Genomic DNA, 16,772 nt, shown 5'->3' with positions numbered 1-16,772 from the left:
TACTTTAGATATCGCAACTAAGATCTTGTTTTGGAAAATTTTTAAAACTCTGTTTTCCCTAAATTTATTTTCTACTGCGTTATCCAAACCCAATTCTTTTTCAACAATTGGTATCACGAGCCAGGTTGTGTTCTATCTATAAGTATAAATAGATAATAAAAATAAATTTATCTTCTTCTTGAATGATTTAATTACATAGAAATTAGCATTGTTTAGAACTTATGCATGTATTGAGTTATATATGATAATGGATGCGATATTATATATTTGTTATATAATGTTTTTATTGTCGAGGTTGTGGTTCTTAGGAAATAGACCGTGGACTATCACCTCTACCTAGGACTAATTTTTTTTTTTAAATTCATAGTATTCTTGTGAGCCAGAAACGGACATAGGACTTAAATGTAATTTTTCTAAAAGGAGTCTATGACGAGAAAAAGATGCAACGAATGCCTTGTGGAGAAAAATCATATAATTTTATTTTTTAAAAATAGAACCATGGAAACCATGGTTGGAAATTTTATTTTAATCACCTATCGATCCGTCGAAATTCGGTGTAGCAAATTAAAGTAGTTTCCGCTCTTAAGGAGCCTGAATAGAAGCATTTACATTATATTTCAGTTAAGTTTCTTTAGTTTTACTTATATCTAATAAAATGTGCGAATTGAGTCTTTTATTAACCTTAAGGGTTGAATGAGGCCTAATGGAGAGCTAACATTCTTCGTGAGTGTACAGAAGACCATCAGAAGGCATTTTAGGCTGATAGTGGATGATATGTCACAACACAAGAGTTCCAATGTCGCAACATAGAGAGCAGAATGGAGAAAGGATGAAACTGCCTTCAGTGTCACGACATACCCTTAAAGACATCCCAAAGAAGAGCATACTGACTTCTTTGTCGCGACACAGGTCTTGACGTGTCATAACATCGACTCTGAGACGAAAATTAAACATGAAGTAGGGGTGTTTTGATCCATACAATCAAACTTTAAATAGGCTCATTTGGCACATGTTATGGACACCATTCCATCAACCTAGATTCTTTCTTTAGATTTAGTTTTGTTTTCTTTCTTTATTAGGTTTTCTAGAAATTAGTTTATTTGTTCGTTGTTTTCTTTCAGGAGATCTGATTTGTGAAGACGATCAAATTCTGTGGATTTGTGTTAATATTTATATAAATCAGGCTTTTCTTAAACTCTCCACTTTGATTCATTCGCCATGTTTTATTCATCCATCTATTCCATATTATTTATGTACTATGAGGAACTAATCCTTCTATGAGAGATTAGCGAGTGGAGGCGTGATCTATTAACTATTTTATAGGGTTACTCAACGGATCAGCTATTTGGGAAAGGAAGAGCGTGAAACAAACCTTAGGCCTGACAACCCTGGGAAGTCATCAAGGTGGGAATGAACCCAAAATTGGTATTTCCCATCCGTGAACACCTTCACCCAAAACCAGTGTAGACAGTATGGCCGAAAGATAAGTAGTCCTTGTTGACTCATTATGTTAGTGGAAGATCGGAAGATCCTGCTGGGGTAGTGACTAGTTGGTTGACAAGCAACCCGAAATGACAGTTGATTGGGATTGTCGAAGCATGCTAATCACCCATCATTAGATTTGATTCCTTCTACTTTTTCTATCTCTTGAAATTTAGTTTTCTTTTATGTTATTATTAGTACTATAAAAATTCCCAAAAATCTCTTATTTACATTTTCGTACTATAACTTAATTAAAGTATTAATTAGATCTTTTAGTGTGTAAGTGGAAACACGAAAATATACACACTTTTCCATGCTCTTTTTAACTCAAATTCATGTAGTTTTGGTAAAATTCTTGTCAAAAAATATATAATTATTATAAAATGATTATTTTTTACTTCAAGTACTAACATGTTGAATTTTAATTAATTTTAGAATTAATTTTTATTATTTTCGACAGATTTGCATAAAGGACGAAAAATGGCTCGGCAGACACTATTAGAAGCGCAAAATCGAGAAGCAATTTTGAAGCATCAAGGTGAATTAATTTTTCTGCCTAAGACGGTCCAAATTATGCGTATTAATTCATAATATAATTAATTTTAATTTTAATCCAATTATTTGGGTTAAATAAATTATTATTAATTAATTATAAAAAGTGGTCCAATTGAGCTAAACTGATAAAACCGATCCAACCGAGCACTGGGCAGCCCAAAACTGTTCCACATGCTCACTGAATTAGCTTGTTTGACTGATTATTTGGCTTGCAAAATGGCCCTTGAAGACTTCTTCAAATTGCATTCAAACCCCTCCACTATTTGTGTCTTTCTAGATTCACCCTGCCTTAATATAACAAGTTTGAAAACTTCAAACTTGACACATGTGTGGCCGGCCATGGGGGGACTCTATGGCTGCTGATTTTTCCTAATTTTTGCAGCCATACCAACCTATAAATACCCCCCTTTGCTGCTCACTTCAAAGACATCTCAACTCTTCTCATCTCTTCACTTCTTTATCATTTTTCTCTCTTCATTTCCCTTCCATTATTCTTGATTCCTTTTCCGATTTCACCTCTTGAAAAAGAGTCATTCATCCACCATTTGGAGCAGCATGCAAGTGTTCGTAGAAACCTCAGTTCGACAAGAACAAGTGGAGAAGGAGGAGTGGCGCAAACTAGTCAAGCCACGGAGAGAACACCAAATTTGATTATTGTTCCCTATCCTTTTAATTTTGTTGTTGTTATGATGAACATGTCTACAAATATTTATGATGTTGAAATGTTTAATTTAATTAATATGACTTAAATTTAATACGTGTTAGGTTGATTGCATTTCATCTACTTAATTTATTAAAATTATGTTTGTGTTGTTATAGGCCTCGGTAAGATGTTTGATTAAGTAAAAACATGACTAAGTTATTCTTGCATTACAATTGTAATGTATCTAATGAATTAATTATTTAAACGGATTGAAATTGTAATTAATTGACATAGTACTTATTCAGTGCATGTTTAATCATCTAAGGCAGCTGAGGATTAAATTAGCAATAGTATCTAACGATACATTAGCCTTGCATAACTTGCAAGATTATTGTGATTAAACTGTTTCAAGGTAGAAATACATTGTTACCTCACGTAATCTTTTATGTGCTTATGAGATTGAATTAATTGTTTGAATTGGCATAGAGATATGTACAAGTGATTATTTTAATTTCATAAGTATGTATGTGCATTAACACATTTACTTATTAAAATTTGTTTAATCAGTTGAATTGACATAAAGATATAGTTAAGAGATAAATGGATATTTGGTAAGTAAGTATGTTCATAAGTTAGCAAATTATCGAGTTGTCGTGAATTTATTAGTAACAACATAAATATGATTTTAATAATTCTAAGTTAAGAAATGTAATCAATCTAGCACAATTATGTCATCTTGATTAAAATTATCTTTTGAAATCATGCATTGGAACTTTTATTTTATTTTTATTTATTTTATTTAGTTAAATTCCTAGTTTTTTCACCTCCTCAAATCAAAATATTTTTCTTCACCAAAGTGTTTTTTAAAATTGCATTCATAAATAATTCTTTTCACAGTCCTTGTGGGTAATATAACTCGACATTTACTTGTCACTTTATTACTTGTTGCGGTTGTGTACACTTGCACATTTCCGTCGTTCCAAGTTTTTGGCGCCGTTGCCGGGGACTGTTTTAAAAAGGCATTATTTGTGAATTTGTTAGTTTTGCATTTTGGTTTATTTTTTTGTTCAATTTTAACTTAATTTTTTTGTGATTATTTCAGGTGATTATGAGTATTGACCAAATTATCGATTTACTCCATGTAGATCCTGAGATTGAACGAATGTTTTGACAACGAAGAAGACAAGCAAGTCAGAGAAGGACCGAAGAGATGAACATCGAAAATTTGAATCAAAGAAACAGAACAGATCTTGCTGATGATAAGGATAGAGCTCTAAGACAGTATGCCATGCCAATGTTTCATGATTTTAATCCGGGTATTAGGAGACCCGAAATTGAGGCACAATAGTTTGAGCTGAAGCTTGTCATGTTCTAGATGCTTCAGATAGTGGGCCAATTCAATGGAATGCCTACGGAAAATCCTCACTTACACTTAAGACTGTTTATGGAGGTGAGCGATTCTTTAAGGATAGCTGGAGTACCCGAAGATGCATTACGATTGAATTTGTTCCCATATTCGCTAAGGGACAGAGCTCAAGCCTGGTTGAACTTATTGCCAGAAAATTCAATTTTCACATGCCAAGAGTTAGCAGAAAGATTCCTCATGAAGTATTTCCCGCCTAGCAAGAATACTAAGTTGAGGAATGAGATCACTGCTTTCCAACAAATGGATGATGAGTCATTGTATGAGGCATGGGAAAGGTACAAAGAATTATTACGGAAGTACCTCATCATGGAATCCCATATTGCATCCAACTTGAGATGTTTTATAATGGTCTCAATACACACACGAGGATGGTAGTGGACGCTTCTGCTAATAGTGCTCTCCTTTCTAAGTCTTATAATGAGGCTTATGAAATCATTAAGAGGATTGCCATCAACAATTATCAATGGCCAACTAATAGAGCAGCGTCAGGTAGACAAGTTGTTGGAATACATGAAGTAGATGCTATTACTTCGCTCACATCTCAGGTATCCTTAATATCCTCAATGCTTAAAAACTTTACCACTAATTGGTTTAATTTTTTTGTAGCATAGCCACCGAATCAATTTGAAAATGTAGCCTGTGTCTATTATGGGGAAGGACATTTGTTTGAAGAATGTCCATCGAACCCAGAATTTGTGTATTACATGGGTAACCAGAACCAAAATTGAGGAAGGTAAGGACTGGAATCCAATTTCTATAACCCATCGTGGCAAAACAACTCAAATTTTTCCTAGAGTAACCAAGAGGTTAGAACTAGTAACACTTATGCCAAACCTAGACCGACCCAGCCACTTGGTTTCCCCTAAAAAGTTTACAAACCAACCCAAGCTGAACAATCCAATAGCTTAGAGAACCTATTGAAGGTATACATGGTAAAAAATGACGCCACTCTAAGGAATTTGGAGAATCAAATGGGCCAGCTTGCAACTGAACTTAGAAACCGACCATAAGGTGCTTTACCTAATGATACAGAGAATCTAAGGAATCCTGGGAAAGAGCATTGTAAAGTGATGACATTAAGGATCGGAAAGACATTAGAGATCAACACCGTCGAAGTGGAAAAGGAGCCAGCTAATGCTCAAGACTCACAAGAAGTTCAAATGAGTGTTGAAATTCTAGTTTCACTAGATATAGAATCTGCAAAATTTGACAAGGTAACTTCAGAACCAGCTAATTTTGATCAACTAACAACTTTGTTAGATGCAAAATTACCACATAAGACAAATTAACCAGTTCAAGTAAAGAAGCCTCCACCACCCTACCCTTAAAGACTTCAGAAGAAAAAAACATGAAATTCAATTCAAGAAGTTCCTAGACATACTTAAGCAACTTCATATCAACATTCCGTCGGTTGAAGCACTTGAAAAAATGTCGAACTACGTTAAATTCATGAAGGATATCCTGTAATAAAAATAAAGACTTAGGGAATTTCAGACGATAGCCCTAACGAAGGAATACCATGCGTATCTTTAAGACAAACTACCCCCAAAGTTGAAGGATCCTGGATGTTTTACCATACCTTGCAAAATTGGAGCAACATATTGTGGTAAAACACTATGTGACTTGGGTACAAGTATAAACCTGATGCCTATGTCAATATTTAGGAAGTTAGGGATAGGTGAAGTTAGACCTACTACGTTTACACTTTAATTAGCAGATCGATCCTTAACACATCCAGAAGGAAAAATCGATGACGTATTAGTACGTATAGACAAATTTATTTTTCTTACTGACTTTGTGGTTCTAGACTTTGAAGCAGGCAAAGAAGTGCCAATCATCCTAGGAAGGCCTTTCCTAGAAACCAGAAGGACCCTTATTGATTTGCAGAAGGGCGAGCTTATTATGTGTGTTCAGGATGATCAGGTAACATTTAATGTTTTTAAGTCTATGCTATTTCCTAACATAATTGATGATTGTTCTACAGTGTCTGATTTAGAGTAATTAATTGTGGAAAAGGAACTCAACTATGTTGAGGGCCCATTGGAACAAATTTTGACATCAAACCCTCTAAATGATGAAGAGGAGGATGAATACTTAGCTTCACTAGAAGCTAATCAAAGGGGATTTAATCTGAAATCCCATTTTAAATCTTTGGAGTTAGAGAATAGAGATTATGCCCAACCAAAAGTTTCAATCGAGGAGCCACCTAAAATAGAACTAAAGGTACTTCCCTCATATTTAAAATATGTTTATTTAGGTAACGCTTCTACTTTGCCTATGATTGTTTTAGCAGAATTAACCGTTGAGCAAAAAGAGAAACTTATCCTAGTATTGAAATAATTCAATAAGGATATCGGATGGACCATAGCCGATATTCGCGGTATTAGTCCATCTATATGCATGCACAAGATCATATTGAAAGACTAAACCCCATCATGAAGGACGATTGATGGACAACGAAGACTAAACCCCATCATGAAGGGCGTGGTGAAAAAAGAAATCATTAAGTGGTTAGATCAAGGTATAATTTACCCCATCTCAGATAGTTCGTGGGTAAGTAAGTCTAGTGCATGCCAAAGAAAGGAGATATTACGGTCATTGAGAATAAGAATAACGAATTGATACTGACTAGAACGGTTATGGGATACAGAATTTGCATCGATTACTAGAAGCTGAACAAGGTGTCTAGGAAAGATCACTTTCCTTTGCTACTTTTGGACCAGATGCTGGATAGACTCGCAGGGCGAGACTATTACTGTTTTCTCGATGGATACTCAGGATATAATCAGATTACAATAGCACTAGAAGATCAACACAAGACAACATTCACCTGCCCATACGGTACATTTTCATTTAGATACATACCATTTGGTTTATGTAATGCACCTGCTACATTTCAAAGATGTATGATGTCTATTTTTACTGATATGGTTGAGAAATACTTGGAAGTATTTGCGGATGATTTTTCAGTATTTAAAGATACATATGATGATTGCCTAGCCAATCTAGCCAAGGTACTAAGGTGATGCGAAGAAACAAACCTTGTACTCAACTGGGAAAAGTGTCATTTCATGGTATGATAAGGTATTGTTCTAGGGCATTAGATAACAAGACATGGAATTGAGATAGATAAAGAAAAGGTAGACGTGAAACTCCCACCTCCAACATCTATAAAGAGTGTTAGGAGCTTTTTAGGCTACGCCGATTTCTATCGAAGATTTATCAAAGACTTCTTCAAAATTTCTAAACCCTTATGCAAATTATTGGAGAAGGACACGACGTTCAAATTTGATAAAGAATGCTTAAGAGCTTTCAAATATTTGAAGAGTCGATTAGTTTTGACATCCATAATCGTCACACCAGACTGGGATTTGCCATTTGAATTGATGTGTAACGCAAGTGAATTCGTGATAGGAGCTGTCATGGGCCAGCGAAGGAACAAAGTTTTCCATCCTATCTACTATGCAAGTTAGACACTGACAGGAGCTCAACTGAATTATACGGTAACAGAGAAAGAGCTACTTGCTATTGTGTTTGCTTTTGACAAGTTTCGATCCTATCTTGTAGGTACCAATGTGACTGTCTATACGAAACATTCGATAATTAAATATTTACTTGCCAAGAAAGATGCTGAATCGAGATTGATTTGATGGGTACTTCTACTTCAATAGTTCGATCTTGAAATTCAAGATCGAAAGGGAGTAGAAAACAAAGTAGTAGACCACTTGTCCAGATTGGAGCCGTAAGAAGAGAATTCTCCACTTATACCAATGAGTTTGTTTGTTTTAGGGCAACTTAAAATATAGGTAATAAGACGCTTACCTTAACTCAGCTTATGAAGGAATTGCAATCCTATGAGCTGATCCTAAATAGTGGTAAGTTGGTTCAGGAGAAACCTGAAGCAAACTTAGTTGTGGGCCCTTTATCCTCTAAAGGGAAGCTAAAAGCTAAGGGAAAGAAGAAACCAAATAAGTCTTTGGTTAGACCTCGTGTGGATAGGAAGAAGGCTAAGAAGTCAAAAGATTTGAAAAAGATAAAATGTTTCTTCTGCAATAGGAAAGGGCATTTTAGATCAAACTACAAAGAGTATTTGGATTACCTAGCCGAAAAGGACAAAAGGTATGGAACTCTTTGTAGTTGAATCTTGCTCAGTGGAATAATCAATTGACTACCAGGTTATTGATTCGGGAGTCACTAACCATGTGTGTGTTTATTTACAAGGGTTCAATGAAACAAGAAGTTTATGTGACAAGAGCCTCCCGTTGTGGACCGTAGATGGGAGCTATGTTTCAGTCGAAGTAGTGGGAGAAGCTATTTTACACTTTGATAATTTTAGGAAGATTGTTTTAAATAACATATTTTATGTGCCTCATTTGAAGGGGAAATTAATTTCTATTGCATGTTTATTTTATGACAGTTATACCATGACATTCAATAAAGAGATTTCTATTCCAATAAATCATTCTTTAATCTGTAATGGATGGATGAAAAATAATCTCTACTTTATCAAACCAAATAACTACTCGATACTTCAAACTAAAATAGTGAATAAAAAGTGTAAAACTTCTCACTCTAATGAGGGGTACCTATAGCAGTTAAGACTTGTTCATATTAACCAAAAAAGAGTCACTAGACTCGTGAAATATAGTCCTTTAAGTATGTTAAGGAAGTTAGTCTTCCACAATGTGAATCTTTCTTGGAAGGTAAAATGACTAAGAGGTCTTTTAATTCGAAAGGTACAAGGGCCAACCAACCTTTAGAACTTGTGCACATTGATGTATGTGGTCCCATGAGCATTAGTGATTGAGAAAGTTATGATTATTACATTGCTTTTACTGATGACTATTCTCGATATGGATATGTGTATCTAATGCACCACAAAAGTGAAACATTTGATAAATTTTGAGAGTTTGGTGCTGAAGTGGAAAAATAATTAGGTTTATCCATACAGAATCTTCAGTCTGATCGAGGTGGGGAATACTTGTCCAGCGAGTTCTTAGGATGCCTCATAGAGAATGGGATTTTGCCCCAATTGATTGCATCAGGCACTCCATAGCAGAATGGCGTAGTTGAGAGAAGGAATAAAACCTTGCTTGACATGGGTCATTCAATGTTAAGCTATTCAAAACTTCCTACTTCCTTATACGGATATACGATACAAACAACTTGCTATATTTTAAATGATGTGTCAACCAAGTCTACTTTTAAGACACCTTATGAACTGTGGAATGGAAAGAAACTCGCTCTAAATCACTTTAGAAGATGGGGTTGTCCAGAACACATTCTAGATAGGGATGCAAAGAAGTTTGATGCATGGATAAAATGGTGCATATTTGTAGGATATCTGAAAGAAATAAAAGGAGGATTATTCCATAATCCGAAAAGGAATACGATTAAAGTTTCTACTCATGCTACCTTTCTCGAGGAAAGCTACATGGATAACTTTAAGCCTTGAAGTAAAGTGGTACTCGAAGAACTTTCGGGAGTGGTAAAACAATCACCAAGTCCAATTCTTGTGAAAGCTATAGAAAGACCTGCAAACGATCAATAACATAAGGGAATCTGTCATAGTGGGAGAGTTTCTAAGAAACCAGACTTCTTCATCTATGATGGTAGTATTTATAATACGGAAGTCAATCATGAGGATGATGATCGACTCACTTACGAGGAGGCTATGCAGGACGTTGATTCCAAACTCTGGAAACAGGCCATGGATGCCGAGATGGATTAATTCTAAATCCATTTGTGAATTAATTTACTTGTGACATTTATGATGTGATTTACCTAAATCGTAAGTTAGTCACTGACCATGCGTATACAACTCTTTTGTTTTGATATAAGTGGAGGCTTATGCTCTAAAAATGATCGAGCCCACTGTTAGTATGTTGGGTACATGGCTTGTGTATGGCATCGTTTTACTAGTAATAGTGGAATTCATAGTTCAATTAAAGAGTTAATGATATCATCTCATTGGCATTGTGTGGATTGATAAATATGAATGGCTATGGGTTGTTTGTTCTCGAACGAGCAATTTAACACAGTCATTTGTTGACAGTGATCATATTCATCATTAAGAAGACAAAATGGTAACAATGAGATAAAATAGGATTATATTAATTGAACAAATCAGCTTAAAGGAATCAAGGATATCATTTGAGGGTAACACACACATGACAACATCATTAGACAAAGCGGTTGGATGAATTACTTTCGTAAATAGTATAAAATAAGGATTTTTCAATCATCGTACTTTTTGTGGACAGACTCTATGATTAAGTAATTGCGAATTATTGGAACGATACTTCTGGACATAATTGCAATTACTAGAGCCTAATTGTATATGTCCGATTGGTCCCTTTACTAGCTCAACAGAAGCTCGATCGGACTGCATTTGAATCAAAAGAAAATTCTACGACTTTGAAAATAATTTAATTGAGTCAATTTATTTGATGTAGAATTAAATTAGGTGATCATGAGAATTGTTCAACTAGAGAATTTGATTAAAGAATTTTCTTAGAAAATTAATTTGAAAAATATAAGTGATTTTTGGGAAAATTAATTTTGGTCAATTAAAATTAAATTACTCAAATTAATTAAAATTAATATGATATTTTTGGAAATTAATTTTCAAGTCAGACAATTGGACCAATGGGTAATTGAACTTGAAAATTGGACTTGAGATCGTAAATTGGGCCCGGGAGCCCAAAACTGAGACCAAGACCCAAAAACTGGTCAAACCAGGCCCGATATGTGAAACCAGCCCGATGGTCCAACCTGTGGCTATACCGGATGGGTCAGGTCATCACTGACCCGGACCAAACCAACAGTAGCCGAACTAGCTCAGGGTACTGTAAGGGTGTTGCACCTGCATCATCGGACATAGTAGTGCCGGCAGCTGCGATAGTGGCGTCCCGATGGCCGACGACGATTGGTCTTCAATGGTTGAGCATGAAAGAGTTACACTCCTACTGGGACTCTACCAAAAAATTTGATTTCAAATTAACTATTTCAAAGATAATATTATTTTAATAGTTTAATATTAAATTAAATTTAATACTTATCTTAATAGTATTTTATTAATTTAATATTAAAGTGATTATCTTAATATTAAATTTAATTGAATGTTTATCCTATAGATAAACTTTCTATTATTTTAATAAGATTTAATATTAAAGTGATTATGTTTAATCATTGTTGAACTCTATAAACTCTTCCTATTTAAATAGAGTCTTGGGTCATTATTTTACATACACTTGAATTCAAGAGAAAGTTGTAGAGAGAATTCCTTGAAGAGATTATTTGGACAATTTCTAAAGATATTTTTCTGATTTATAACTTGACCCAAAATTTTAGAAAAATTATGAAATTACCCCGTTGGTAATTTTTACGAAAATTTTTCTGATTTGAAGTGAGCCCACACTTGGCAAATTTGAGCTTGAGGATAGCAGAGAAGACTACTCGGTCGAACTACTTATCTTAGACAAATTGAAAATATACAATTTTGATTAAGTGTTTATTACTTTAAATATCACAAGTTAAATTTTGTTGTGGAAAAAAATTTAGAACTCTGTTTTTCCTAAATTTATTTTTCATTGCGTTTTCCAAACTCATTTTCTTCAACAGAGAGCAACCTTATTCGACCACATTAAGAGCTTCTTGGCTTGATTGTTCAACAAGAAAGGAAGAGCAAAGGAAGGAGCAAGCGAGCTATGCTTCGGAGACCAACCAAAAATGACTTAGAGTTTTTTATTTCCTTTAAATCTTTTCCTTTTGCTCAATTTCATGATCATGATTGCAACTAAGTGTTTTTTTTTTCAATAAAATCACGGTTGCTTAAATCTGTTGGTCTTAGAATGATTTGATCTTCATAGTTTAGTTCATTTAATTCTGTTAAAGGTGTTTCGTGCTTTCGATCTATTTACTTATACAAGTAAAATCATGACTATATTTCTTATACATTATCAATGTAAAGAAATGATTGAATTAATTAATTAATATAATCAAGGTTTTAATTAATTGCGAAATACATGTATAGTGTATGTTTAATCAATTAGGGATTAAATTTGTTATAAAACCAAAACTATTATTACCTTACATAACCTTTTAAACGTTTTGTTTATGAATTATAGTTTATTAAACAAAGAAATATGCTAGATAGACTTAGTCTCTGTAACATCTTCTTAGGAAAGAAGATTATTCTAACACAAGCATGATATTGTGATAATTTTGAAAACTTGTTTATTTTCTGTGTTTATTTAATGTTGCATACTTAGGTGATTCTAAGTTAATTAAATTAGTTAGTCAATCCCCTCTTACTCGTTTGCATCATACTTTAATCTATATTATTTTTCACCACCAATTTGTTTAATTTTTACTTTTTCACAAAGAGTTGCTCATACAGTCCTTGTGGAGACGATACTCTATACTTATCACTTTATTACTTGTCAAAAATTGTGTACACTTGCACATTTCTTCCAACCAACTTCACCTGAAGTTCAACCAATAGCCCAACATCTCTGGTTACATTCAGATGTGCAAATATAGCTTGCAACTTAGTCATCGACTTTTTGCTCAAGGCATTTGCAACTACATTCACTTTATCGGGATGATATTCTATCACACAATCATAATATTTTAGCAGTTCAATCCATCGCTTCTGCCTTAAATTCAACTCCTTCTGGGTTAAGAGATACTTAAGGCTCTTAAGATTTGAGTAAATAATACATTTCTCACCATACAAATAATGATGCCAAATATTAAGCGCAAATACCACAGCAGATAATTCTAGGTCATGGGTTAACACAACTGAGTCTTGTATACGAAGCATCACTATAAACCAAAAAATCTTTCCCGGACTCCGAATGACTCAACACAGGTGCTTCGATCAAAACTACCTTAAGCTTCTCAAAGCATTTTTGTTTCTCATCCGTCTATTCAAACACTACATTCCTTTGCGACAGCTTCATTAAGTGTGCATCAATAATGGAAAACCCCTAAAAAAACTACGATAATAACCAATGAAACCCAAGAAACTCTGAACCTCGATAAAAATCTTAAAATATTTCCATTCCAAAATTGCCTCAACTTTTTTCGGATCCACACGAATCTCGTCTGTCGATGCAACATGGCCTAAGAAGGTCACCTTTCTTAGCTAGAATTCGTATTTACTTAACTTTGTATATAGTTTCTTCTCCAGTAATATTTGTAAAACAACCCATAGATGTGCAATGTGACCCTCCTCAATACCTAAATACACTAGGATTTCATTTATAAATACAACCACAAACTGATCCAGATATGAATAGAAAACACAATTCATCAAGTTCATGAACGCGACAGGGGCATTAGTTAAACAAAATGGCAAGACCAGAAACTCATAATGCTCATAATACCATAACCTCAAATTGATCTTTGCAAACACAGTCCTTAACGCGGTCTTTAAGATGTCAGACTCCTTCAGCTTAAGCTGATAATATCCCTACCTCAAACTGATCTTTGTAAACATAGTCGCTTCTCGAAACTGATCAAATAGGTCATCGATCTGAGATAAAGGATAGTTGTTCTTGATGGTCAACTTATTCAACTGTCTATAGTTAATGCACAACCTCAAAGTACCATCCTTATTCTTTACAAACAAAATTGATGCACCCCAAAGGGATACACTTGGTTGAATGAAATCTCGTTCAGGCAAATCTTGCAATTGCATCTTCAACTCCATGAGCTCTTTTGGTGCCATGTGATAAGGCATAATAGACACTAGTACAGTACTGGGGAAGAGTTCAATGTCAAACTCTACTTCACGATCCAGTAGCAAACTAGGCAACTCATTCGGAAAAACTTAAGGAAAATCCCTTATGGTACGAATATCTTGAAATCTCAGTTCTTTGTTGCCCGAATTTAGCACGTAAGCCAAATAAGCTTCACAACCTTTACCCATCATTTTCTTAGCTTTGGTCGTCGAAACCATATTAGACAGAAATTCAGGTCTTTCCCTAACAACTACAATCTCCATCCCATCATTACCTCGTAAGGTTATCCACTTCGACTCAAAATTTGCCTTATGCTCGGTTAACCAATCCATACTGAGCATGAAATCAAACCTATAAAAAGCAAGTCCATCATATCTATGGGAAAGACATGCCCTTGAATCATAAACAGAAACCTACGATATACCCAATTCACCATAACATTTTCATCAAAGGAATTACTGATAGTAATACACAAACTAATAATATCCATTGGAATCCCCAACTCATTAGCCAAATCACTCAAGATGTACGAATGCATAAAACCAGAGTAAACCAAAGAAAATAACAAAATGGACTGCAAAATAAATGTACTTCCGACAACATCGGTCGAATCCTAATCCTGTGGCTCCCTAACAGCATAAACCTTAGCTAGTTCTCTGGTCTCAACTTGAGTAGCAATGGTGTGAGCAACGATCTGATGCCCAGCCTATCTCCAATTACCACCTCTACCTTGGCCACGACTCTAGTAGGTATAAGTGTAGCTGCATAACTCTGAGATTTAGACAATTCCTCAACATCCCCCAGTCAATCTCCAACACTCACCAGGGTGCCTTCAGTCACAGTGCCCACAAAGTGACCATCTCGAAACTCTCGACAACCCACTAGTACTAAGCACAACTCTATTTAGTTGCCTAGAATGTCTCGGTTGAAACCCACACTTAATAACTCTACTAGAACCTTGAGTATCACATTCTCTCTTAAGTGGTCATCCAAATGCACCAAAATAATCAGAAGTTCTTTTCCCCAATTCAGTTACAACTAGTCACGACACCTCAGCCAATGTCTCCTCAACAGCCTTGGCATTCTCAACCATATCATTATAAATCTCAGTACTTTTAGCTACAAGATAAACCTGGATATCCCGATTCAGCCCAAAATGGAACCTCTTGCATTGGCCCTTCTAAGTAAGATCCATCTCAAGAGCATACTAACTAAGTCGCACAAACTCTGACTTGTATTTAGCCACAATCATACCATCTTGAACTAGGTCAAGAAACTTACGCTTACAAACCTCCGTGTATTGCTCACCCATAAACTTCCTCATAAACACTTCAAGTAAGTAGTCCCATGTCAAATGGTCCGCAACAATCCATCTCTTCATAGTATTCCACTAACAATGATCTTTGCCGTCGACTAGGGATACGGTACAACCCAACTTCTCCTCATCAGTGTAGGACATCTGATCAAGGATTCTCTCAACAATTTTGAGTCAATACTCTGCTATAGTTGGATTGGCTCCCTTCCCTCCAATAAACTCTTACCACCCAATACCCTCAGACACTTGAGTGGGAGTCCCCGATTGGCAGGAGTAGGGTTGGCACCAATAAAATGCTGAAATGGCCCAATCATGGCTCGCATCAAAGAGCCAACATCCTCATCTGGTACACTTCCTCTACGAGGTGGCACAAGTGGTGCATAAGATATACCACCCTCTGGAGCATTCGCATTCACATTGACCCATGTAGGAGGCATATTGTAAATACTATAAACACACACAAACAAACCAAGTGTGTGAGTGGGAAAAAATTATCCAATACATATTATTGTAAAAACATTTTAATAAAGTTAATGTGTTCCCAATCTTACCCCAAAAATAAGCAATTCCAAAATAATTTTAGTCAGGGTATTTTAGTCAAACAATCTAGGTTTTATGAAACCTAGGGCCTAGGGTTACGTTACCCTAGTCTTGAATATTGAAAAACATAGGTATGAGTGTTTGGAAACTTGACTCTTATACCACTAAATGTGACGCCCCAAACTCGGTCGGGACAATCTGACCTGAATCCGGCATGACACATTAGTCACCAAATGTTTAAAACATGTTCAACCATCAGTGGAAGTCTCATGCATGCATATTAGCTCATACGCAATCATAGGCAAATATTTAAAACCAATTTGTATGCCTTTCTAACTATTTTACTTGAATTAAAACATAAGGGGACAATCAACATTTCACGTCCAAAATATGCAAACATACATGTAACAACAATTAAAAAAGTGCATTTCAGTTCTAAAATCTTTTCAGGAACATTAGAGAAAGAATCTTTTAGATCCGATTAGTAAAGTTTAGCTAATTTTAAATTAAGTGTTTTAGGGACTAAATTGAAAAGATAAAAAAATTAAAAATAATCTAATTACAAAGTTGAAAGTGGACTTATGAAACATCTAAGACTCAAGCATGTGAATTTCTAAAGCATTTTGTAGCCATTTCAAAATTCGATTTGCTGGAACGCCGGTACCCCCATGGCGCAGCAAAAAGTAATAATAAAAAATAATTTCGGCGATCCAACCCATGGATCCATGTGCGAGGAATGAATCGTGGTGAAGTAATGGTTTCAAAATTATAGTAATTTCAATCTGAGTAGACAGTGATGCCTCGGCAATGAGAACTCTGATCTACTATCGAACCAAGCCGCAACCTTTTATGATTCCGACCTCTACGTAATCCATCTAGTTTGACAATGAATGGAAGAAAATTTATATACCAACCAAATTCATATATATTAATAGAACTGTGTTCTCATTATGTGTACAACATTCTTGTACATATAATATGTTCGATATTTGATTGCCCAATTAAATTAATTCTATAATTAATTTAATTTATGTGACAACCAAGCACAATACCAACTATGTT

At 35.0% G+C, this 16,772-nt stretch overlaps 1 non-coding gene across 1 annotated transcript; it reads right to left on the bottom strand.

Annotated features, from left to right (window-relative positions):
* Nucleotides 1-4,313: 4,313 nt before the first annotated feature.
* LOC128042101 (small nucleolar RNA R71) lies at nucleotides 4,314-4,419 on the bottom strand. Its single transcript, XR_008197309.1, has one exon. It is a non-coding gene; the product is annotated as a small nucleolar RNA R71 (small nucleolar RNA).
* Between the last annotated feature and the right edge of the window lie 12,353 nt (nucleotides 4,420-16,772).

This window comes from Gossypium raimondii, chromosome 6, assembly GCF_025698545.1.
Source record: "Gossypium raimondii isolate GPD5lz chromosome 6, ASM2569854v1, whole genome shotgun sequence".
Classification (NCBI taxonomy): domain Eukaryota; kingdom Viridiplantae; phylum Streptophyta; class Magnoliopsida; order Malvales; family Malvaceae; genus Gossypium; species Gossypium raimondii.
The sequence above is the reverse complement of the archived record's forward strand: the minus strand, read 5'-3'. Positions and strand labels throughout refer to the sequence as shown.